At 41.4% G+C, this 23,776-nt stretch overlaps 1 protein-coding gene across 19 annotated transcripts in view; it reads right to left on the reverse strand.

The window, feature by feature from the left end:
* ANKS1B (ankyrin repeat and sterile alpha motif domain containing 1B) overlaps positions 1-23,776 on the reverse strand; it is a 1,072,204-nt gene that overhangs the window by 144,069 nt on the left and 904,359 nt on the right. Inside the window, exon 1 of one of the 19 annotated variants that reach the window (XM_023257359.2) lies at positions 3,732-3,799. The exons of the other annotated variants lie outside the window; for them this stretch is intronic. The gene's annotated coding sequence lies outside the window, so the exon portion shown is untranslated. Of the gene's footprint in view, positions 1-3,731; positions 3,800-23,776 lie in introns of those variants that run through there. 19 annotated transcript variants of the gene reach the window in all.

The raw sequence follows: 23,776 nt of genomic DNA on the forward strand, positions 1-23,776 counted from the left end.
TTGGGGAGGCAATGCCAGACCTTCCATTCCTGAGGGATAGCTATACTACAGGAAAACAATTTGAACCAATTATTTTTATACTAAGTTGACAGTTAGGACAGAAAAAAAAATGCATTAAGAGCCAAGAGATACTGCATATGGTCTGCAAGTCTTTTCTGGAGAAGTGAATCATGGAGATACAGAGAAGCAGCTTATTTTTGCAGTTACATTTTATATTTCTAGAAAAATAACTACAACATGGTCGTGATTTCTAAACACAGGGAAATGAGACTTTTATGAAGCTCACACAACACAAAACTCACCACCTGTTGCAGCTACAACTATACGCGAGTCACTCCGAAGCCTTAATTAAAACCAAGAACAGACCACAGAACTTATGGCAACCAAAAAATTACCTTAATTGAAATGTGCTAAAATGAGAGGATGCTCAAATAGTCTTAACATACAACTTTCTCCTGCCAAGAGTCTTGGTTTTAAAATGGCCACAAAACCCTCACCTGACTAATGTTACTAAGTACCATTTAATAAACATACAGCCAAGCAGCACTGAGATTATTCTGGGGGCACCTGCTGATTCTAACAGTCTTCTATGCACTGCAAGGGCAGTTGTCTGTAGTGACAGAGGTGTCTCCAGGAAAATCTCAATGCAGTCATTGATTTTCCAGACCACATCCTTGTGGTTAGTCCTGGGAGGTTAGCAGTTTCAGTTTAGTTACATTAATTCCAAGCCCCAAAGGATGTATCCATAAAAGTCATTTATAGAACAACTTTGTTTTGAGATTTACCTAAAAACATATTATCAAGTATTCGGTAACCAAGGGGAAGCAGAAAATGCATTTTTGCTTTTTCCAGTTCAAGTTTTGGTCTGACCTTCTCTGCATTTCCTCCTATTCTCATATAAGAAAACTACCAGTTTACTACCAGTAAACTTTGCTCTGTAAATACCAGAACTAGGAATTTTTAGGAAAAATTTTTAGGGAATTAATCTTGGAGTTTCATCTAAACAAGCTAATATATACTCACAATTAAAAAAAAATGACTCAGCTTAATCATATTTTGACTTCTAAAAAAAAAATCTTACAATGGCATGAAGAGAAAAATCAGATGAACAAGAATGGTTTTCATCTCACACTGGAATTATAAGAAAGGTTAATTTTTACATGAAAATTACATCTACATAAAAATAGATTTCTGGAACAATGCATTATTGACAGTTATGTGGGAAGATAAATGCACTCATGTAAATGTTCTTTCTCAAGCAAATTATTAAATATATTGACAGTACTGCACTTTGAAAGCAATCATTTTAAAGAAATCAAATATTAATACAAGTGTAAAGATATCACAGCTAATGTAATCTCTAATTCAAAGAAATATGTATGCAACAATTTTTTCCCAAGGCTTATCGATATACACTGCTATTAAAGTCAATGGCAAACATTTATGCTTTGTTATTGTTTATTGTCCATGGAAGGAAAACATAGCTGGCCAATTGGTAAATCTGGATTCTGTTCACACATCTGTTAATTACTGGTGGCTTATGAAAGACCTTGTACTTTGATTACTGGTATTGGCACTTGTAAATACTAAGTAAGTCTGAGTTACTGCTGTAGGTCCAAAATATGTAAAAATCAAACATATCTATGGAAATGCAAATGTTTTGCCCATGACCATTAATGACTTTAATCAAGCAGATCTCCAAATTAATTTTGCTAATTGTTCATTCCTCCCGGGACATTAAGTGGCTTGATGGATATTCCTGTGACATGTGTTGACACTAGCATCTGCTCAGAAATAGGGACATCAATAAACTCTACCCTGTGTCTCTATAGACTCTGCCAGCGCTATAAACACTGACAATGCCAAAGCATTGATTTCAATATAACATTTGCAGAACATGTCTGCCTTACATTTAGAGAAAGGATAAACCTGCTTTAAAACCCATGGCACTCAAAAGTGCTTACTCAATGAATGCTGCAATGAGAATGACTTGATAATAAACTGTAAAATATCTCCCAACATTTACAAGAGGATAATAACATTACAAATGATTACTGGGAATGCCTGTCCTGTATAATGTACTGTCTACTAATTTATACTCCATTTGGAGCATGTAGAGTAACTTTAAACAAATACTATTATCTTAAAGAAAGCAATTCCTTAACATTTCATACCTGCTATACCATTTGCAGTAAATTAATAGACAAGAAATATATCAGAAATCAATGTATGAAATGTATGAAAAATTGGTTAAACCTGCAAACTTTTAGATTGTTAATAACAGTGATTATCATTTTAAATTGCTGACAAATAAATGCATTTATACAGTTTTGTTAAAAATTCATTATCCTAAAGTATCTTACTTAATATTGCACCATGCTATATTTCAAAATTATTCTAATGGAGATTTGATCTCCAAGTAGAGGCAAAACACTTTGTTCTCTCTCTGGTTCCCCTTAGCAGAACTGTAACAATGTAGGGTCTCTCATTTCTGATATACCAATGAATGGTCACTTTACTATCACTGATTAAGGAAAAAATATTGCTTCTACTAAAAGTGCCAAAGTGCATCAAGCAAAGTAATTCCAATGCGGTAAAATTAAGTTTGGCAATCAGCAAAGGCAGGACTAAGTTCCCATCCTTGAACACGAAGCTCTAATTCTTCTTCACTGCTTTTTCCAAAAATCATTATCTCCCCCTGCATTCGGAAGCTTCTTTGTAACAATGTTTTTGTATGACACCATCACTAGGTCTCCCAGGTAGCATACATCTGTTTTAATTTCATTTGTACCAGACCAGTTACGTCTTTCTCCACCACCTGAGTCCAGGAGGATCACTGCCATCACACCAAGTCCTACTCAGGACTGACAGAACAACAGAACGGATCACTTCTGAAGAAGGCTTTATGGTGGAATAATGCCAGCACAAGTCATTATAGCCTATTCTGTCACACAGCCATCAACAATACGGACTCAAATAACCAAGCACCATTGGCATCTTCTTGCCGGAGCTCATCCGCTGAGTACAAAGAACACAGGTTTTGAAGCAACCTCTAAGACGTTTTCTTATTTCCTTTCCTCTTTCCCTTTCGGCTCCAAACTTCAACAGGACTCTCGGAGGAGAATTATAGACTCCCTTGATAACTTGTGTCAATGTTCAGACAAGTCTTCGGTTGGACCTAATTCCTCATGTTGCCCTTCCAACACTGTTGCCTCTAATTCTGTCTTTCCAGATTCAAGAGTCCCCATAACATGTATACTAACCTAAGTGTCTAAGAATCATAGAGCTCAAAGTTCTTACGCCTTCATTCTACAGATACAACATATTGGGTATATATATGCAGCACTGGGACTGAATTTTTAGTCTTCTAAACTAACATCTCAGTGGCTCAGGGAGGAGAAATGATAACTGCAGGGAGGACTAGCATTCCTGGTCAATCTCTGAAAATGCAAAGCCTTCCTGAGCTGCCCATTTATTTTAGGGGCTCATGTTTGCAGACAGCTGGTTTTGGGGAGAGAGGGAGAGAGGGAGAGAGAGAGAGAGAGAGAGAGAGAGAGAGAGAGAGAGAGAGAGAAACAACTAACCAACCAGCCACACAAAAAACCGCGGCAGTGGCAGTATCCTTATAAAAACAAGTCCTTGTTTAGCTTTGGCAAGTTTTAGCCTGGAGTAAAATTACATCCAAGTTACAACCACGGAAATTGGGATTTCAATAGAAATGCTGACCCGACCTTGACGAAAGCAGTAAACTGCGGTCTCTGCTGCTCTGTTACTGTTCTCCAAGGCGTACCACTGGAAAGTCCATGCCGACGTCCCCCTCCGATTAATCAATGTATGAAAAACACGAGGGGAGAGGGCACGCTCAACATCAACCCTTCCAGTGTCTATTCTTCCTGCTACTCCTCAGAGGTGATTCAAAGCGCACCTGAAAATTACATGGCTTTTTAATTTTGAAGACAAATGACCTTTGGAAAATATATACTCATGAAAGTCAAACCATTTGGAGAGACATCCAGTAATTTACCGCTTCAAACTCCTCGCAACCGCGAAGACGAGGAAAGGAAAGGGAAAACCAATAACCAAACCACGTTAGAAAAAAAAAGAAAAAAAAAAAAAAAAGCCCACACAGTAGAGACCGCTAGCCCGGGCTGCAACAAATGCCCCTGCAAACCCTTTCCGCAGCACTCCCAGATTTTCCGACCCGGCTTCCCGTTTGCTTTCCTGCCCCAGCTGCAGCACCACTTCTCACAACCGCATCTTGGCGAGCCGGGGCCGTGGGCAGCGGGGGAAGCCGTGCCCCGCGCCGCCCGCTGCCGCCCCGCTACTCACCCGAGCCGGTCGGCGCTAGCGACGGCAGCGGCCGCGGGCTTGGCTGCGAGCCGGGATCCGCGAGGGCTGGCGGGCTCTGGCCCCCGTGGACGCGGACATGTGGCTGGAACCTCCGCTCCCCTAGCCGTTGCCTCTGAGCATCTTTCTGGGCGCCCCCAGCGCAAGCGAGCGGCGAGGCGAGGGCGAGCGCGCCGAGGAGGGGCGGGAGAGGCGCCGAGCCTGGCCGCGCCGCGCCGCGCTGCGCCGAGCGCCGGGCTCTCCCCGCCAGCTCCCCGGGCCCGCGCGCGCGCGCGCCCCCCGCCGCGCCCCCCACCCCGCCGCGCGCCCTCGCACGCGCCCGGCCCCACGCGGCGCGCGCCAGCCCGGGCGGCGGCGGCGGCGGCGGCAGCGGCAGCTGCGGCGGCGGCGGCGCGTCCTCCCCCGAGTGCCGTCTCCAGGGCTGCTGGCGGCGCTCTCCATTGTTCTGCCGCTGCTTCCCGGGGGTGGGCGGCTGGGGCGGTGGGAGGTGTCGGCTTAGTTGCCGGGGAGGGCTTACCACTCAGTCGGACCCTAACTGCGAGAGCGACGCGGGCCCGGGCGCGGCGCGCGGGGGCTGCAGGGCGCCTAGCACCGCGGGCTGCCGGCGCGCGGGGGCTTCCTCCTCCCGCACTCGCTCCTGCTCGGCGCCGGGCGCATCCTGTGTTACTATGGATATTCTCGCTCTTCGCCGCCCCCTCCTCGCACTCCGAGAGGCCGCCGCAGCGGCAGCAGCCAGGCAGCTCCGCAGGCGCCCAGGTGACCAGCTCGGCAGCGGCAGCGGCAGCAGCAGCAGCAGCAGCAGCAGCGGTGGCACCAGCCGCCACCGCCGCCGTCACTGCCGTCGCAGCCGCTGGGGAGAGGAGGAGGAGGGAAAGGGGGAGAAGGAAGGTCCTGCTCTACTCCTGAGGCCACCTCGGGTTTCCTACCACCAACCGAGCTGCTACGAGTTCACGACTCAAGAGAAGAAGCCACAGCAACCCTCAACTTGTGTGGACTGGTGGCACCACCCGAGAGACTAGAGTTCCACCTGTTCTCGGAGGGGAATGATCAGCCCCCAGTAGACCTGGAGGGCTACGGTTAACATTCGCCCTTTATCCCTGCCCCGCCCCCCGCCGCGCCGTTTCCACTAGTTACCATTGTACTACTACAAACAGTTGTATGTATTTATGCTCTTCAAAATTATGCCAATTAAAAGAAGGACACCTTACCTTAAGTGACAAGGCTTTTCACCCATTTTTTTTTAATCCCAACAGTTCTTTCTTGCCATAAAGAAATAAAAATTATGTGTGGTTTACAGACTGCTTAATTCCATAACATTTGAATGAACATATCTGGCAACCCACGCACTTCAGTTCTTTGGTGTTCCAACGTTCCATCCAAAAGTGTGAGTTGCCCACTTAGTCTGGGATGAGAACCACAGATTCCCACAAAGGATACCCATCGTCTGAAAACAAAGTAACAGCACCCCACTGTCTGTGAAAAATAGTTTGGAATGAGATACTTTAAGTATTTAAGGAAATGTATAACATGATGATGAACTCCAGTACTAATCAATCTGTTTTTTAGGGTACTTTCAGTTTCTGAACTTTAAAAGTGCATATTTATTGCTTTAAAACCAAAGAAAACAAAGACTTTGATCAACTGCAAAAAATAGCTACTAAAATAGAAATGTGAATCAATTTTCAAATAATAGGCAACACTTATTGAGCACCTATGATCCGCCAGCCATCTGTGAATTATCTCATTTAATTTTCAGAACTCTATGAGGTCAGTTTCATTATTATTTTCACTTTACAGATGAAAAATAACAGGCTTAGAGAGATCTGCAGCTAGTAGTTATGGGACACCATTCACTTCCTTAAACAAGAAACTCTAAATGTCTACCGTTTTGTCTATTTTCATGTCATTGTCTGCTTTTGTGAAGTTCACATTAATAGTATACTCTGAAGCCACCCTGCTAAGCAAGAGGCAGGGCCAGGAAAATAAACCCCAGGCCTGTGAGGCTCCAAAGTGTGAGCACTTATGTGTATAGAAAGGTTTCTCATTCACATAAGGAGTTTGTGAAGCCTTTTGATTTTATAGGTTATATATTAGAGAAAGAGAAACAGATTGGACATGATCTACCTTCTTGACTGGGGCATGTTTGGATCTCTCTGGGTTTTGGAGATCAGCACGCTTTCAGTGGGTTTGGGATTCAGGCCATTTAGTTCTATCTCTCACTGTGCAACCAAACACATGAGACTTGGGGTGGAATAGGTGTTTTCTTGGTTTCCCAATCATGTGAATGACTGAAGAATCACATTTCCCAGGGCATCATTCTCTTCTGAGTATTTTTCTCTAGCAACAATATTGGGCTCTGTCAAAAAGATGCTGTTTGTTAGCGATGAACTACAGGCTCTTTAGAAAACAGGTGTGCTCTCATTTTTGTATCATCAAGTCTTCTGCACTCTGGACTCATTTGGGACCTATAGGCCTTTTTGTGTCTGTACCACCTCAAGAGAATGGTGGAAATCTAATTCTCTGTTAGCATTTATGCTTGGCTAAGTGCAAGCTCTTCTTGAGGGAGCTGAGAAAGTTGCTGTCCATGGTGGCTGGTACTGATGCTCCATTCAGCAAAATCAGCTCACATGTTAAATACTATAGACCTGGAAATTAACTTCATCCTGGCACTAATGAAATTTGGCAATAACCTCCAGATATGCATATCAAAATATAAAGGTTTTACCAGTGTAGTCTGGTTTGGGTAGAAACATTAAATAATTCACAGAAGAATGACTTTTTACTGTTTGGCACTAAAATAGCCCCTACTTGCATAGTTGAAATTTTAGACATTTTAATGCTACAGAACAGCATAAAAAATATAAGAGATCATCTTCTGAAACCATCTAATATTGTAGAAGAGGAGATTGAGGCCAAGAATGGTTAAGTCACTTGCCCAAGGACCTACCCTAACTACAGACAGGAGCAAAACCATGAATTCTTGCCACTTGTTCACACACTTACCATGATATTATGATGACCCAGGGTAGTCAATATCAGACTTATTTTTTCCCAGGAATTTTACATTTTTGCTAAAAATCAGTAAATTTACAATTTATGTTATTTAAGATGTTAATAATACATAGTCTTATGTTCTTTTACTTGGGGGATCTACATTTCATTTTTAATACACTGGTTATATTAAGTAATTTATTGTTCCTTGCAACATGAGACAATTTAGAAAAAAAAAACTCTTATAGTACCAATTCTCAACTTCCTTATATCCTAGTGAAAAGTAAAGCATCCATCCCAAGTCATCAGGAATACAACCCTCTCCAACATACACTATTTATTTAAGAACAGCAATTTTATATCAGAAAGGACTAATATTTGGGATTCCCAATCTCCTGTATTCTTTCTTTGCGTTAAAAAATATTATCCAGAAGACCATGTTGAATATTTTAGTCTCACAAAGTCTAAAGATGGTGGTATATTCTGAAAGAGATATGTAAAACACTAATATGAGTCCATTTGTGTAGATTTAGAGGAATAAAATTACATTAATTGATTCCTTTGTTTTGATGTAGTATTGTGCAGTGGTTAATTAAGCTTTCAATTTTGGAATCAGACCTATGGGTTCAAGTAATGGCTATTCCACTTAACAGTGTTATAATCTTGAGTAAGTTACTCAAATTTTTTGAGCCTTATTTTTCCAACTTGTGAAATGTATGGGATAATAACAGAAATTACTTCGCAGAGCTGTTGTTAGGAGGAAATGAGATTACACACGTTTGGTGCTCTTTTTGATGTGCCATTTTGGCTTGGTTATAGTACCCATTTACCTAATCAAACACTAATCTAGGGGTTGCTGTGAAAGTATTTTGTAGGTGTGATTAAAGTCCATAATCAGTTGACTTTAAGTAAGAGACATTATTCTAGATAATCTGATTCAATCAGCTAAAAGGCCTTAGGAGCAGAACTGAGGCTTCCCTGAAGAAAAAGCAGCTCTATCAGTGAATGGCAATTTCAGTCCCTGCCTAAGAGTTCCAGCCTGCCCTTCCTGATGTCCTGCCCTACCGATTTCAGACTACCTAGCCAGTCCTCACAATTACATAGGCTAATTCATTGCAATAAATCTCCTGGTATATACTTACTACTGTTTTTGTTTCTCTGAGTAAGCCCTAACTTATAAACTTTGTAAAGTACTAACTGTAGAATCTGGCACATAATAAACACCCCAGAATGTTAACTCAAATGTTTTTTATAAAAACCTTTACTGTATACCCCTCACATTCACAGCATCCAGGTATGCACTTTGATAAAAATGTCTCAGAGTTCTGAAATAAAATAGGGATAGATGCCTATTACGTTCAATGATAGCAACTCTAACCAGGAAAGGATTTAATGTTTTAGTAAAATTTCCAGGAAAACAAGGGAAATGAACCAACCAGGGCTGATTATTTTATCTGGAGCTATGTAGGAGAATCATGCAAATCTAGTATGATGATGTTTCCTGGGTTAGGAATGAATAAAAAATGAATAAAAAGGTAGGCACTCCTTTCTCAATAGATCCAGATATATTTAGCATCTAACACCAAAAAGATCAGTTTTCATGGATCAACACGTAATTCCATGGTGTAATACAAATTTATTTATGACTATTGGTCTCTAACCAACTAGAATTATACATTTAAGAGAACTGCTTTGAATTCTTGGAGGAAGAAATACTCTCATACTTAAAAATATTAAAGGAAAAGATCAGGTCAGTAAACAAAGTGCAGGGAGGAGTTCTCAGATATAAATAGGATTAAAAGGTGATGGGAAAGTAAGAGAGAGTGAGAACCTTTTGACTTTATATTAAAGCTCTGATAACTTAGATTCCATTTTAACAAATGCACATGTTAAGTCTTGTATTTGTGTGTGTATTCACTAGAGAGAGCTGTCCCATGATCCTTTATACCACATTAATGATTTTTTTAAAGGTAGTGACATAAAAATACTTCTACTCAGGGGTGCCTGGGTGGCTCAGTCGGTTGAGTATCCGAATTCAGTTCAGGTCATCATCTTACAGCTCGTGAGTTCAAGCCCTGTGTCACTTGGAGCCTGGACCCTGGAGCCTGCTTCAGATTCTGTGTCTCCCTCTCTCTCTGCCCTTAACCCACTTGCATTCTGTCTCTGTCTCTCTCAAAAATAAATAAACATTAAAAAAATACTTTTGCTCATTATATCAAGATTTATTGAATGCATGTGAGGTCAAACCTTGATTTGGGAGCTGAGGAATAGAAAGGTAGATTACAGATGGACTCAGACTTTGTGGAACTCTTTCTCTAGGTAACTCTAGTTTATTTTATGGATTTCAACAAATATGTATCTTATTCCAGGAAAATGATTATATATCTCTTGTCCTACACTGGCCTAGGCAAAATTCCTTTGCTCTCATAGTAACTTTGCTTTCCCTAATAGAGAATTTATTATTTTTGGTAATTACTTGTTTAGTTATGGCTCTCCCCATGAGATCATGAAGTCAAGGATCCTGCTTGTACTATCTTCTACTTATGTTCACTCCTAATATGCATTAGGAAAATATTTGTTGAACAAGTAAAAGAAAGCTTGGGACATGTCAAGTTTTACTTGTTCTCCACATAGACACATACAGAAATTAAATAGAATATAAATCTGGAGCTCATGAGAGAGATAAGGGCAAGAAATATAGATTTGCTATCAGCTGATTTCCTGGCTGGAAGGCTTGGAAATGGAATGCCATCAACTAGAACTACGTGTAGAATTATCAAAGAACTCTGGACAGCTCCCACATTGTCCATTTTACATGGTGGGATGAAACACGACCCACTGCTAGGCTAGAGAAATTTTAGAACTCCATACCCAAATAAATCTTTTCAATCATGTGGACAAGTTTCTAATAAAAAGGTATTTCAGAACTAAGCTATTTTAAAGATATGAATATGGATTTAAAATCATGATATTGTGGAACCTTACTTTTCAATGTGTAGAAAGCAGAGTGTTGAATTTTGGGAAAAAATATTGGTGTGTGTAGATAGGGAGCATGGGACACAAGCCAGAGAGACAGAACCTGTGTACTGGTGAAGACACAGGATCAAGGAGTTCTACAAGAGGTAGGCATCAGGGAAGGCTCTGAGTAGTGGGCATGTGTGTGTGGCTATTCATGGGGTATGTCTGCCATAGATGCAGTAAGATTCTCCCTAACCTCATGGCTTGCTTGTCATTAATGAGATAAATAAGGTATAGGCTGACTTCCACTGGTCATACATTTTATTATTTGTATTGCATGACCATACTTTTGCTATGGAAAAGATTCCTTTATTTGGATAGCAAATTTAAAACAGTTTATAGACTGCCTATTAACCATGGGCATATTTACAGATCTAACTACCAAGCTAACACAACCCAGAGTGAGCAGAAGGGATTTACACTTTTTCCTGAAGGCAAGCAGGCTTGGAATCCAGGGGGAATGAATGTAAACAGGGAGGCCCATCTGCCAGGAATGTTCTGCCTCAGTCTTCTGAATTAAGACCTGGGGACTTGTTTTGGATGTTAACTACATTCAAGGCCTGTGCCACATACAGCTCCACTGAGCCATAGCTAAGACATTCACTTGCAGCCTTTACTTATACAGCACCACCACCACCCCCACCGCCCCGTCCCAGGAATCAATCCAGCCACACAACACAAGTGTTAAATACCTCATCCTTCTAACACCTTTAACCAACAGCGCAGCTGTGCTCAACACTCACAGCAACTTACAAGGTTATCCATGAGAAGGTAAGTCTCCAGTAACCTGATCTGGATGTCTGTTTCGCTAAGTGGGCCTACATTCCAGACTTCCCAGGGCAACCCTTTTTAAGCGAGTCAGACCATGAGAGACAAATTTTGATTCAGAAAAATATGGTTTATACCACCTGGGACACTGCACTTACAGTCCTTAAGGTGGTAGAATGATGTAGAGAAAAAGGTCATAGGCTCAGACCTAGGTTCAAATTTGACTTTATCATTTAATACTGAGCAATGGTAAATATTAATTTATTGAACAGCTTGCTTAATCTTGCTGTACGTCAGTTTCTGCATCTGTGAAATGGGAATAATTGTTCTTTAAGGATTAAATGAGTGCACCTGTGTAAAAATCTAGCATATTACCTGGTGCATAATAACAGTAATTATTCAACCAGAGAATTAAGTTCACCTTGGTATTAATTCATAGGTCTTTAGAATCAAGAGGCCACTCCAACTTACCAACTCAACTAACAAAGCTCTTTCTCATAGTACCTTCTAGTGTGCTTCTCAGCTGTGTAAGAGCTCATGCACCTAGAAGCAGACAGAAGCTTTTTCTAATGTAGACTCATAAAAGAAGTTTTTTTTTTCTCCACAGGATTTTGTAGAGGACAAGATAACCTATCATTTGATGGTGATTATGTCTATCATTATGCTAATTCCCCAGCAGTGTCCATTAAGGGTGTTAACATATACTAGAGGGACAAAGGGAGAAAGAATTACATATAAATATCAAAAATAATTTTGGGTTGGAATAATTGAATCTTAGGATGAGAAGTTGCGGTTACTGTCCACTGTTTTTCTTGCTTGACGCCTAGTCCCTTCTATTTCTGTTAGCAATAGTCTGGTTTTTTCATTGGAGACCCACTTCTTCAGCCCTCAGCCATGAAATCCTAGAAAATTCTAGAAAAGCTGGCCATGGAGAAGACCCATGATCCACTGGCCGGTCAAAGGATTTTGTCACTCAGCCACAGGGGATCTTTCAGGGAAGGTCAGGACCATAACTCTGCTGGAATACTAGGAAAGAGAAGCCGTCTTTTCACTGAGGTTTCTGGGTTGTGATACTGACATTGCCAGGGTGCTGGGCTTACTGCCTGGAGCTACCAAGGGCCATCTTGTGGAGAGGGTCTGCCTAAGGGTAAAGCCAGTGCAGAGGAAAGTAGAGCAGTGACACAGAGCAAGAGACTGGGTGATTCCAGTGATAGCTTTCAAAGCTCTTTTAGTTCTGCCTGAAAGAAACCTCCGGGTTTTTTTCTATGTGAGCCAATACATTCCTTGTTTCGCTTCAGCCATTTTGAGTTGGGTTTCTGACACTTGTAACTGAAAGCGTCCTGACTTATTCAGAAGAGAACTAAAATACAATTAATGCTGTTTGAATCTCTTCCACAACTTTTAATGAAGAGTCACTCAACCAAGACTTGGACTCTTCCAGCATTAGGGAAGCTCATTACCAATTGAAGAAGCATATCCTATCCTTGGGCTTTTACTACCACAAAAGTAGTACATTGAGCCAAAACTTCTTTTCTGAAACATTTGTATAGTTACCATTTATTTTGCACCTACCAGGGGTCAGCAGCCATGTGCAATGTTATGTTAATAAATGTAAAATTTATTATCTCATTTAATTCTCAATACATTATGATATAAAAATTATTTTGAAAGCCCACTGCAGAAATCCAGGTGAGAAATGATAATGGACAGGATGAAGTAAGGGGCCATGGAGATGGGGATAAAGAGGATGAAGATGGGCCAGAGATATAAAGGTGTAGCATATCAGTGACTTGGTGACTGAATGGAGGATGAGGCAAGAAAGAAAACAGAGCCTAGGATGACCTCCAGAAATCAGATAAGTGGTGAAGAAAGTAGGGAGGACAACTTGGGTGGGGAAAGATGAAGCTTCTGCTAGTTATCTCAACAGGTGCAATAAATTGACGGGGTCAATGACAGGGGCATGCAGCTCTATAAATTTTAAAATACTTTAATGGGATCAAGTTTAATGTTAATTAAGAAACCATCAAGAACAGAACTGGATGCACAAAAAAAGCAAATATTTTAAAAGTATATGCAATTTTTTACATAGCCCTTTATCACACAAGTGGATGTCAGAATAACATGCTTATGTTCAGCCCTCGAGACTGGTTTTTGTCTTCTCTTCTCCTGCCAACACCCTGGGAGGCAGAGGAGAGGAGCCAGAGAACTCAGCATGGGGATGCAGAAGAGTTTGCCTGAGCCTTGGGTGACAGGAGTCCGACTTTGAGGTCCAGGATCCAAAAAGAAGTGAATACCTGTAGAAGAGGCTTCTGGGAATGCGAGAGACTTGAAGGGAGGAAGAAGCACATTTGTCGTGTACCTACTTTAATTATATAGATATATATTTTTTAAAGTAATCTTTACACCCAACATGAGGCTCAAACTCATAGGCCTGAGATCAAGAGTAAACACACTCTACTGACCAAGCCAGCCAGGTGCCCCATCTAGTGGACCTACTATGTACCAGGCCTTTATATGCATTACCTGAACAATGCTGGAGGGCTTTTATTATTACGTTAGTACCACCTTTTTTTTTTTTTTCCCAGATGAAAAAACTGTGGAGGCTCTGAGAGGCTAAATATTTTTCCAAGATCAGACAACGCTAGAATTAAATCTGAATGTATGGCTCTGAGATCCATGATTTCTTCATTATGCCATGATGTTTCGTTAATTAACAGTTATAAGATGTTTCCTAGTTGACAAAATATACATACATGCTATTTTAATTACTTTTGAAACCATAAACCAGAGGTGGGTATTGATAATATTGTTTTTATTTGATAGATGAGGAAACAGAGTCCCTGAGAGGTCCGTTGACTTGCTCAAGGTCACAAGCTGGTAAGTAGCATAACCATGGCTAGAATTCAAAATTCCTAACTCCCAGTCTCATGCATTCTCCCATGACACTACAGCTGCTGCATCAGGCAAGCTGCTATGAAGTGGCGCTTTGTCAGAACAGTGACTGGTAACAGCTTTGCTCTAAAACATTCTCCCTTGCAGAGCAATGCTCAGCTTGACACTCAGTGCTGGTGTCTAATGCCACCCTCACTGGCTCATAAGAGAAAGACCCCAGGAAAGAAGGAACGCAGGCTCCCTGAAGTTTCTGATGGGGGCAGGAAGGAGGTTGGGAGTGGGATGCTCCCAAAGGAACTTCAGCCACTCCCTTTCTATTGAACATTAGGGCAGGATCTGTAGTGCAGTGCTGAGAAAATCCACTCTTTCTGCTAGGTCTATATACCCTCTCAGGGTCTCAGGACCTAGGATAGGATGAACCAGAGTGCCCTTGGGGCAGAAATGGCTCTCTGGGTAGAAGTAAGGTGGGAAGCAACATTAACTCTTTCAGGACATTAGACTACCATTTGGTTATTATGACTTTGCTCTAAATGGGTCCCTGGTGAGTATGGAGGATCAGAATGTTCTAATTTGCATTTTCTCCCATTTCTCTCAGCTGCTTTTTCCAATTATGATGTAGGCCAAGAAGCTGTATAATAACTGGTTTATTCTGGATCACTGGATACTCTTATAAATATAAAAAATGCCCCTGCAGATCTGCTATATTGAAATGTATAGAATTCAATCTATGCATAAGGTGTGAAGGTGTGAGGACTGCAGGACTGACCAAGGCAGTGGGACATCCCTGAGATTGAAATTCTGAGCTAATGGGAAGTGTGTGACAGAGAACCCCATGTTCCTGGACGGCTGGGGTGGTGGGTGGAGGGAAGCAGATGCTGAGGCAAGTTCCAGGGTGGGAGTTTCTTTTTCCTGCTTAGGGGAGGATCCATGACTCTGATCTGAGGAGGAGCCAGGGTCTCTGCCTGACATATCTATTACAAGGGAGGTTTGTGAGGAGAGCAAGATTGTTCCCTGGAAACTCTGATTTCACCCAATCACTAAGAATGGGTGACCTCTTTCAGTTGAAGGATCTGGAAAAAATTTTTCCTCCCTGGGGGAAGAGCAAATGTATCAGAGCTCTCCTTTGCTCTTACAAGTTTGGGGTTACTAAGTAAATGTCCAACAGAGTTGCTAGGACTTAATACTATTTTTTTGCATAATGTTGATTAACAGCAATGATGCTTTACATTTATACAGCATTAAAAATTTTTAAAACACTTGCATATTCATTGTTGATCAGGGTTGGCTCCATGGACATGTAACTAGGGCTATCCTACAGGGTCTGGCTCTCAGAAGGGCCCTGCGCTTGGCTTAATGCTCTATGGTTGGGGGTTTTGTAATTGCAAATACTTTTAACTTTGGATTTGTGTTTTGTAAGTGAAGTCTGATGGGATTATTATGGACCATGTTGTGGGGCTTAGAACCTCAGCTCACATGGGGTCCTGCCTTCCTGGGATGAATTTTTGGCTGTCTGCTCCCTGCTGCCCAGGGCATTGCCTGCTGATGCCCTCTCTGGCTCACCCCACAACCACCATTGCTCTTTGCCTGGGGTAGCAATTAGGTGGCATTGATGGGGTTAGGGTGAGGCTAGCCTTCTTTCAGCCCTTACCCTCCTCCTTCCCTTATGGTGGTGGGCAGCCTTGGTGTGGAGGGTCACCCGCCCTGTGGCTTTTGGGATAGGCAAGGCAACAGCCATCCCTGCCTTGAGCTGCAACTCATGGTGTGTTTGGTGGGCAATATGGTAGATGACTCCCAAGGGCCTCTCACTTGCATCCAACCCAAATATCAAGCACCCACTGGCCTAGAGATTGCTATCCCTTGGCGGGAGGGGGGTCGCTCATCTGCCATAGGTTGGGGTTGTGGGCCTGTGGAAAGGGGAGCCTGACTTCCCTACCCCTGGCCAGGCTTCACATTTTGCTTCTGTACTGGGTCCTGCAAACTATGCAGCCAACCCTGCTGTTGACATTCATTATGCTACCATCAAGCTAGTCAGGACAAGGGTATTGCTACTATTATATTTTTTGCTATTATTACTTCTGTTACTGGAGGTCCCCATTCCTTGCTTGCGACTTGTGCTGGGGCAAGCATTTAAGAAAATTCCACCTTATTTAGTCCTCACAACAAATGTATGAGCTAGGGCTTATACATTGGGGTGGTCCCCAACTTCTGAGTTTTAGTCTTCTCATCTGTAAAACTGATACAAGACTACCTTCACAGGGACATTGTGAGAATGGAATAAGATGGTGTGTGTATAGAGAGATGGGGAAACCTGTATGCACCTGCATTACTATAGCACTGCATTTGTTTGGAAGAAATATTTTGATAAGCTCTGTGAGGAAAAGGGTGAAAGCTCTCCATAGACATACTCAGGGAACCCAAAGACGTTGCTTAACTTCTGCATGGAGTTTGCATTGTTCTCAGGAGGAAGGTGATAAAGAAGAGTCACTGAGGGCAAAGGCTTTGTTGGGGAAGAGAGCAAATCCCAGTTAGGGATCAGAAATATTGAATGAGGCTTTAAACAAATCATTTGTTCTGGGTTTGTGCTGTAAACACCCCCACCTTCCCATCATCATGAAATCTTCAGTAAGGACTAAGTAACAGAGTAATGCTTTTGTATTTGATTAGATTAATAGGGGGAGGGTCTCAAAGAGGTATTGAGGTTCTTATCTATGTTGGCACAAATGAAAATAGACAGCACATGGGGGCGCATTTGCCAGAAGACGAGTATAGAATTGGTGCTGGGTTATAATATTATTCTTTGATTGTTTCCTCTGGATGATTTCATTTTTTTTGTTCAGGCCATGCACTTTGAGGGGTAAAACAGCAGCTACATATATTTTGTTTAGTTTATATTTTTCCATGAGTCCCATCACCAAGTTCTGCACACAATATACACTCAAATGTTGAGGGCTCATCAATATTAGTAGTAAGCTAGTGTGATCATTTCAACAACCTTTTAATGTAGGAATTAGTGTTTCCAGTTTACAGATGAGGTATCTGAGGCACAGAGATGCCAAGAAACTTGCTTGGGTCACACAACTACTAAATGGCAAAGCAGAGGTACAATTCCATGCTTAATACTTGATGCCTCTCTGGTCAATGAAACTTTAACAGACTGTCTAGAGTTTCCGTGTCACATGAACCAAACATTACACGTTGTGTATATTTTAAAACCCCATTTAAATCACAGGAATCAGACAAATTGACTTTAAACACATTCCTAGCAAATAAAAAGTAGAAAGGGGGAGGAAGAACAACATAAGAAAAAATATATATATAACTTAGTTATCCCATAGATAATTGTAGGGTTGTACTGATATTACTCATTGTACTGTAATGACACCAAAAAGGAAAACTGTGCCAGGTAGATGCAACATTTATGCAAGCAAAGGCTGTCTCAAATGTGTCTGAAAGCATGGTTCTTCCTCCAGCCAAGTCAAGTCCAAAGGAGCACATGAATAATTGGCTACAGCTATCCTTTAAGCAAGTGCCAGCTCCCCCTGCTCAGGTTGATACATCTCCAAACCTCAGGGAGTCAGGAGTCAGCTGCCAGCAGCCAATGGGCTTCTGAGCATTCATAACCAGACCAGGTGCTGATCCATCAAGCTAATTAGCAGCCTGTGGGCCAGTGTTAGCTGGGAAGGTAGAGGTTTTTTAACTTTTCCTGACAGACTCTGTGCCTATCTGTGCTTTTGAACAAGATATGATCACAAAATACTATCAGCAGAACCACAAAGAAACAAAAAAACACATTTAGAATTCAAAGGAGGGAGGCCAAAAGGAAATATAGGTTTGCCTTAAATAAGATGAGACATTAACAAAACAAAGGAAATGAACTTCCACACACACAGTGTATGTACAGTGATTTTTCCATTTTATGTATCTTCATTTTACTTAGCATAGCATCATTACTGCAGAATGGTCATTTAATAAATGTTTGCCTTTATTGATAATAATATTTAAAGCATAAATAATAAAAAGGGACAAAATGGGACTGAACTGTAAAGAAGCAAATATATAGCTTATTGGTACCTAAACTGCATTTCATTATCAGGATCCCCAAAGAACAGAAGAAAAAGAATTAGCTTCAGTGGAAAATACAGAAAACAGTGGAATGTTCAGAAAAACAGAAAACTTAGTTTAATTAGGAGATGGAATACATCAGAAATAGTGTCAATGCAAACTATAAAGCAATGTATAAACCAGCAGAGGAAAGAATCCAGTTGATTTTAATAAATTTGTAGAAACTTATTATAAATAATGCATCTAAAATTAGTTTTAATGTAATGGTCAAACAGTATAGTAGTAACCATCAATGAAACCACAACCATTCCAAATATCTTCATTGACAAAAGAGAAGTATTCTACAGCTAATCAGTTCAATATTTCTTGACTTTAGTGTGGTTTTATCATGGATCCAATAATCACCAATGGAGCAGTGCCAATACATGACTTGGAGATACGAAATAACAAAGAAGCATCCTAGTCCTTGAAGTAGCCAAGTGTGAAAATCATACAGAATGGTAAGGCAGAATGCTGGCATAAGTCTTAAAACACAGAGGTAACATTTATGGAGATATCTGCACGAGCTCTCTGTCAACATATGGAGAATTGAGGAAGGGCTACGGGATTTCAATGACACCCCCATCACCACCATCTGGAGATAAAAATCCTGCAGTAGATTTTCTTTTAACTGTGATATCTTACTGATGAGCTTTATATTAATGACAAGATCCTAGCCAAAGTTCCCTTGGATTACTTACTATAAGAGTATTTACTGCTTGGTTCTGGGGTTAAAAAATGAATTTATGCCTTTGTAAAGAACAGCTGTCATTGTATTTGCAGAATCAGAGTCAAGATAATGATACTGAGATGATTCCAGAATCTTCAGGGACCTAAAGAAAGCATTAACAGCAGGGGGAGGTTTGGAAGTACTGGCTGTAATGTAAACTGTGCTGCCCCAAGTAGCTAATCTACATGTTGAGATTATGAGAGCAAATCTCCCTAAATATTTGCTGACTAAAAACATAGGGAATGTTTCCTTAGGAAGAGCAGGAGCATGAGTTGGATTACTTTTGCTGTAAGAAATTAATGCACTACCCTGGACTATAATAAATTTCAGGATTGTGGTCTTTTCAGCAGAAGACAGCAGTTTATCCAGGGTCGATGAGCCATTGGATTCATGCCAAATGAGAATTCTCCATAATGCTTCCTACAGTCTTGTGTGTGTGAAGCAGATGAGGTCACCAGTCTGTTCTATGGTTGGTCCCAGTTATTGCCCTAGAAAAGCAACTCCCTTACCTCCTACCCACTGCCACAAACTGTCTCCCTCTGGTTTGTTCAGAGCCAACCTTTAAGTTCTTCCTAAGACATTTCTTACCAGCAAAGGTAGAAAGAAGCCTATGATCCTGATCGTATCTACCTCTCCAGCCTAAACTGTGGTGTCTCTTCACTTGAACCATTTGATGCATTTCCAGAGCCTGGGGTGTGTGTGTGTGTGTGTGTGTGTGTGTGTGTGTTTCCACCTGTGGGACTCTCTCTGCCTTTAACATCCTTCCATCAGTTCTCTACCTGGGAACTGTTCTCTTCCTTTATGTGTTACCTCCTCTTAAAAGCTTTCCCTGATAATAACAACAAACACATAGCCCTTACTTGGTACCGGTTACACTTCTAAAAGCTTTATTAAGCACATTTAATTCTCCCCAGAGTCCTACTAAGTAGGTACTATTATAATCTCCATCTTCGAGAGAGAGAAACTTAAAGGCAGAGAGGTTAAGAAATTTATTCAAGGTCACTGGTAAGTGGCAGAACTGAGATTATGAACCAAGGCAGTCAGGCTCCTGAGTGTCTGTCATCACCACTACTCGGAGTATAGGAGTCCCTAGCACTTGCCATGGTAGGCCCAGCACTCACCACCAGAGAACTAACTGCCCAGCACTATAGCACTGCAGTCATCTTTACAACCCTCCCCTCTTTCTGTGCTCTCAAACTTCAATTAATCCTTCAATACTCAGCCCGGAAAACATTTTCTTTTTTTCCTTAAGCCTTCCTGATCCTGCTCCTCAGCAGGGTGAGGGGCATCCTCCACTGTCCACACTGTGCTTCTCTGTGCTATAGCACAACACCACATATCTTTTTATTTGTTCATCTTCTCCATTAGTCCATAAACTTTTTGAGGGCAGGGATGGTCTGAAATGTTGTGATAAATAACATAGGGCCTGCCATATATAGAACTGTTGCTTAATAAATATTTCTCTGTTCGATGGATGGACACTTGTGCTGAGAAGTCTCCATTCTGTGACTGGTTTCCAGCTTTTACATCAGATTAAAACAAAAAGGATTCTATCACAAATCCTGGAGGAATCACGACAAATGCTTAGCTCCAGTTCAGAAAGAAGCAAGACTACTTATAGCTTAGGGGCTCAACATTACATGACCTGGACTTAATTTTTCCTCACAGCTTAGATCTGTAGAACTCTAGACTGGAAGGGTCCTTGGAGATCATTTATTCCAGGCATTGCAAACTGGTGGCCTTGAGATAAGTTTTATTTGACACTTACTATTATTTGTTTCTATTTTTATTAGAATACCTTTAGGCAAGACATTTCCTCTTTATTTCTCCACCTTCTGCACTATATCCTATCATAATGTACCACTTCATGTATTTATATCATCTACCTCATCCTTCGAGGCATTTAAGTATGAAATACCACATTTTAGTTCAACCCCCTTTACAGTAAAACTCCTTAAGTCTGTACTTGTGGTCTCCAATTCTCTCATTAACTTGTTTCCAATCAGGTGTCACATCCACTGATGTGTCAAGATGACCAGTGGCCTCCATGCTGCTAAATCCAGTTTCCAGGACTGACCTGAGTACCCCCTCCTTGATTTTCAGGAACATACTTTCCTGGTTTTCCTCCCACTTCTCTGGCCTTTCTTTCTCTGCCTCCCCTAATTCCTCCTCATATCCTTGTCCTCTAAATATTGGATGGCCCAAGGTGCAGCCCTTGGACTGTTCCTTCTCTCTATCTACTCTCACTCCCTTGATGAATAAATGAGTGAATTAATTTTTCCAATGGGGGGAAAAAAACAAAAACTGAAGCCCAGTGAGGGTAAGTAACTTTCCAGGAGCACACGGTGTTAAACTGGCAGAACCCACATCCAGCTTTCTTACCTCCCCATCTAGCTCTCAGCCATGACGTCTTGATGAAACTTCAGTCTGTCAGGTGCATTGAATACACTGCTGAGAGCAAAGGAGATCTCTGGAGTTCTCTCACCATGTCTTAGGTCTCATCCTTTCTGCTTTCCTACTTAGCACCACCCCCTGCATCATCACATAGCCTGGGTAAGTCATGGCTGGACAATTATTGATGTGTCTGCCAAGTGTTCTGATTTCCTCCCAGAGGAAAACCCTGTGGATGATTCTTCCATTATTCAGGAAGTGACAAAAGTTATAGTCATAATATATAAGAAAAAAGAATGATTCACTGCTGAGCCACTGAGCCACAGGGAGCAATCCAAGGTTTAGAGTAGACAATCAGCTAAGATAAGTCATGATGATGTCACAGCGGAACATACAAATACCTCAGTGGGCTGATCCAAAAGAACATGGCAATTAAATAAGCTTGCTGTTGAGCACTTTTCCACATCCATGAAGAGCTGCTCTCCAATCTGACAGCCGCATTTAAGGAGAGGCAATAAAAGGAGGTGGCAGGAGGCAGAAATCTATCCAACATACTCCATGGAGGAAGAAATGATTTCAAATTGCTACAGAGTAAATGAATTTAGTCACATAGAAACATTCTGAAAGAAGTCAAACATATTTGGACACTCAACCCAACAGGTCAGGAGCAGTGTTTTCTTTCCGGAAAGGAATTACAGTGTGACATCGTGCATGGAAAACTGATTATTGTTGCATAATATCAAAGACATTTAACAAAATATAGACAGCATAGGCCATCAATGGCCAGCAAAGCCTTATCAGTATATAGTAGTTGAACATGGTACTTGGTGAAACTCACTCAGTTAGCATAGCACAGATGCTTTTAACCTCTCTGGACCTCAGTTTAGTTTCTTCATCACAGGGTGATGTGTCTCAGTGTTGTTACACAGATTAAAAGGGTATGTTTGTGAAAATGTTTGTACATATCAAGTCTTCAATAATAATAGAAAATATTTACATGTCCTTATTATATAACAGGTATTGGCAAATGCTAATTAATCTAATCTTAAAACAACTCTAAGACTCAACTATTATTATTGCCATTTTACAGATGGAGAAACTGATGTATAGGGAGGTTAAGCAACTTTGTCAATATCACATAGTTAACACATGGCACGACTGGATCCCAGGGGCTCAATCTCCCCAACATTACACTCATAAATGTCAGAGTTTCTCCCTTGCACTCTATGCTACAGAAAGCCAGTGTTCCTGCAAATCAAACCAAAGTTTCACTGACTCAGTCTCAGTTAAAGGAAAGTTGACAGTACATCACGGTCTGGTGGTCAGTAATTTAGCCCTTCTGTCTTTCTCTGCTTAGCCCCCATATGCATGAAGACAGTAAAAAAATACCCAAAAAAACAAACAAACAAAAAAAACCCACAGTCAAATTAATACAAAAGGTAAGATCACAAGTTTGAGAGGCTTTTGTTCTGTTTTCTATTTGGTATCAACTGAACTTCTCTAGGCATTCAGGGTGAAGAGTTATTTATCCCAGTTAATGAATCTCATGGTAACATAAATGTCTTCTGTCTCTGAGATTAGTGAGTAGTTCTTGTCTGGGGACCACTTAGTGAAGCAAATCCTGCATGAACAAAAGACAGATGAGATTTGGGAGAATGAGAAGGGGAGAAGGGAGAGAATGAGCATTTGTTGAGCGGCTACCTCATGCCAGGCATCACACTAGGTGCTTGACCTTCATTATTTCCATTAATTCTTGTAACAACTCAATCATCAACAAACACTTATTGAGTGCCAGGCCCCAGCATTGTGCTGGGATTACCCAGTTGAACAACGCATGGTCCCCTGCCCTTCTAAGTAAAATGAAGAAAGAAAACAAGCAGAGTAGCCAGTTGAGTTCAGTGTGAGGTTAGTTTGGTGTGGGTCTACACAGGCGGTGGAACTAAACAGGCCAACGTGGTACTGGCCCTGTTTATGACCCCTTTGCACAGGACTCTTTCCTGCCGGGGCAGCTGTGTTCCCAGCTAGGTGATACTACCACTGCTCCTCTGTGCTGCTTTCCTTACCTCTTCACAGAGAAGGTGGTAAATCGGCTTGGTGAGTGAGAATCTCTCCCTTAGGAATTTACATTTGGAGGCAGAGAAAGAAGTCAGAGATTCAGTTGTAGGGACAGAAACAGAGAAGGCAATCAAAAAGGAGTCTAAAGCAGAGTAGAAGGAGGCCGAGTGGGACCAGGGGCGAGCAGAAGTCCTACGTAAACAGAAGCTATGAGTAAACAGGAGCTGCAAGGCACACAAAACACCCAGTAGTGTGTGAGGAAGCTAACTGGTCGCAGGAAGAGGATGCATCGAAGGAGAGTGTACTGTGTGTGATATATGTACCAAAATTTGTTAAACTATCCCCCTAATGTTAGATCATTTTCATTTTTTCTGTATTACAAGGAATCCTATGATGAATATCCTTGTACGCCAATAATTGTAGCATTTCTGATTGTTTCCTTTAGTATGTTCTTGGATCAAAGGCTATACACATTTTAAAGCT

The sequence above is a fragment of the Felis catus genome, chromosome B4, assembly GCF_018350175.1.
Source record: "Felis catus isolate Fca126 chromosome B4, F.catus_Fca126_mat1.0, whole genome shotgun sequence".
NCBI lineage: Eukaryota > Metazoa > Chordata > Mammalia > Carnivora > Felidae > Felis > Felis catus.